The 2,812-nt window shown below is 43.6% G+C and overlaps 1 pseudogene; it reads left to right on the top strand.

The window, feature by feature from the left end:
- Positions 1-1,470: 1,470 nt before the first annotated feature.
- Positions 1,471-2,402, top strand: LOC150040897 (small ribosomal subunit protein eS4-like; annotated as a pseudogene).
- The last annotated feature ends 410 nt before the right edge of the window (positions 2,403-2,812 follow it).

Below are 2,812 nucleotides of genomic sequence, written 5' to 3'. Positions count from 1 at the left end.
TCTACCCCTTGAGCAATAGCTCCATTTGCAGCTTTTTTTTTTTACCAGTCCTGGGGCTTGAACTCAGGGCGTGAGCACAGTCCTTGGGCTTTCCTCAAGGCTTAAACTCTACCACCTGAGGCATAGCATCACTTATGGCTTTTTCTATGTATGTGGTATGGAAGGGTCTTCATGCATACTAGGCAAGCACTCTACCACTAGACTAAACTCCTGGCCACCCGGTTTTTTTTTGTTGTTTGTTTTGTTTTTTTAGTAGTTTATTGAGGTTAAGTATATCATGGTTTTTTCTCCTTAAAAATCATAGCCCTCAATTTCAGCCTCCTGAGTAGGTAGCATAACAGGTGTCAGCTACCGGCTGATAGGCTTCTGATGTGTTTATAAATACACTTTTATTATGACCATCATTACCACTTGTCTGGGCCGTTTGTCTTTTGGACATTCTGATGGATAACCCAAGGTCTTGTGCGCTCTCTCTCTCTCTCTCTCTCTCTCTCATATATATATATATATATATATATATATATATATATATATATTCCTCATATCTCCTATGTTATTGTTTTTATTGACATGCAAAGTTGCCCTGCAGTGTGTTAACTCATTATCCACATTTAGCTCCCTACTAGATTACAAAGCCCAAGCCCAAAGCAGGAGTTTAACAAGTGTGTTTGAGGGCAGATAGACTAGGAAAAATGAAGCATGGTAAATGACTGCCAGAAATTAAAAAAAAAAAAAACCTTACCCTTGAGGCAAATACAGGGAGTGCTCATTCATCCATCTACTTCCTTTAAGATTAAAGGACCAAAGTCATTTAGGAGAAAATGAGACATCATAAATTGAGGAAAGTGAGTTAGTCGGGCGCTGGAGTCCGGAGAGGCTCGCGGCCAGGATGTCCCTGAAGTCTGAATCTGGAAGGCCTCTGGCAAGACAGTACTCTGAATCTGGTTCTTTCCCTCCCTCCCCAGAACTTGGATGTGAATTCAGAACGCCACGCTTTGAGCTACACCTCCAGCTTAGATTTTTTTTGCTACCCTCTTTTTCTTTTGTGAATTTTTCATAGGGAGCTTTGCAGAGTTTTCTGCCCAGGATGGCTTTGAGCCGTCATCCTCCGGATCTCAACCTCCTCAGTAGCTAAGATTACTCAAGAGTTTACCTGCGTTTAGGTCTTTTTTTTTTTTAATAAATGGAATTGTAGCCGAGCATGCATGGCTCAGGCTTGTAATCCTATCTGCTCCGGAGGCTGAGATCTGAGGATCGCGGTTCAAAGCCAGCCTGTGTACGGAAAAGTAAATGAGACTCGTATCTCCAATTAACCACCAGAAAACCAGAAGTGGCACTAGGGCTCAAGTGGTACAGTGCTAGCCTTCTGCTGAAGAGCTCAAGGGCAACCAGAGTTCAAGCCCCATGACTATCCCCCCCCCCAAAAAAAAGAATTGTATGTTAGAGTCAAGCTCTCTGGGTGTAGGAGTGTAGCGGTAAGATCTTCTGGTTCCTCCTTTGCTGTGTCCTACCTGATACATCACCAGTCTTTTGGTTCTCACCTGCCTCTTAACTGACAAGTGTAGTCATGGCTCGTGGTCCCAAGAAGCATCTAAAGCGGGTAGCCACTCCAAAGCATTGGATGCTGGATAAACTGACCGGTGTGTTTGCTCCGCGGCCATCCACCGGTCCCCACAAGCTGAGAGAATGTCTGCTTCTCATCATTTTCCTTAGAAACAGACTTAAGTATGCCCTGACAGGAGATGAAGTGAAGAAGCTTTGCATGCAGCGCTTCATTAAGATCGATGGCAAAGCCAGGACTGATATAACTTACCCTGCAGGTTTTATGGATGTCATAAGCATTGCCAAGACGGGAGAGAATTTCCGTCTGATCTATGACAGCAAGGGTCGCTTTGCTGTCCATCGCATTACATCCGAAGAAGCCAAGTACAAGTTGTGCAAAGTGAGAAAGGTCTTTGTGGGCACAAAGGGAATCCCTCATCTGGTGACCCACGATGCTCGCACCATTCGCTACCCTGACCCCCTCATCAAGGTGAATGACACCATTCAGATCAATCTAGAGACTGGCAAGATAGCTGATTTTATCAAGTTCGACACCGGCAACCTGTGTATGGTGACCGGGGGGGCTAACTTGGGAAGAATTGGTGTGATCACCAACACAGAGAGGCATCCTGGTTCTTTTGATGTCGTTCATGTGAAAGATACCAATGGCAATAGCTTTGCCACACGGCTTTCTAATATTTTTGTTATTGGCAAAGGCAATAAGCCTTGGATTTCTCTTCTCCGAGGAAAAGGAATCCGCCTCACCATTGCTGAAGAGAGAGATGAGGCTGGCAGCCAAGCAGTGCAGTGGGTGAACGGAGCAGGGGGTAAACTCTGGTTCCAGGTGATATGTTGGAGAGGAGGATAGATCTTTGTATGTAAAGTTAATAAAACATGGTTAACTGTTTTGAAAAAAAATAATAAATAAATTGAGGAAAGTGAAGCCTGGTGAGAACAACTTAGAAACATGCTATTTAGAAATACAGAAGCACTATCTTTGATTCAAAGAGGGACAACAGGATGCATTCTTTTCTGAGAGATGCATTTTTCATCCCAAGAATTAACATTTGTCTGGCAGCAAATCTTGGAGCTTGTCTGAGAAAAATGCTTCTCCTAAACTTAAGCAAGCTGTTACCCAAAATGCAAACAACAGGAGGCCTTCCTTATCTCAAGGGAAAGATCTGGTTTTCTTTTGTTTTGTTTCATTTTTTATTGGTTGTGGGACTTGAACTCTGGGCCTGAGCTCTTCAACTCAAGGCTACAGTCCTAT

The sequence above is a fragment of the Megascapheus bottae genome, chromosome X (genome assembly GCF_031878675.1).
Source record: "Megascapheus bottae isolate mThoBot1 chromosome X, mThoBot2.hap1, whole genome shotgun sequence".
Classification (NCBI taxonomy): domain Eukaryota; kingdom Metazoa; phylum Chordata; class Mammalia; order Rodentia; family Geomyidae; genus Megascapheus; species Megascapheus bottae.
Note: the sequence above shows the minus strand (reverse complement) of the source record. Positions and strands in the feature narration are given on the sequence as shown.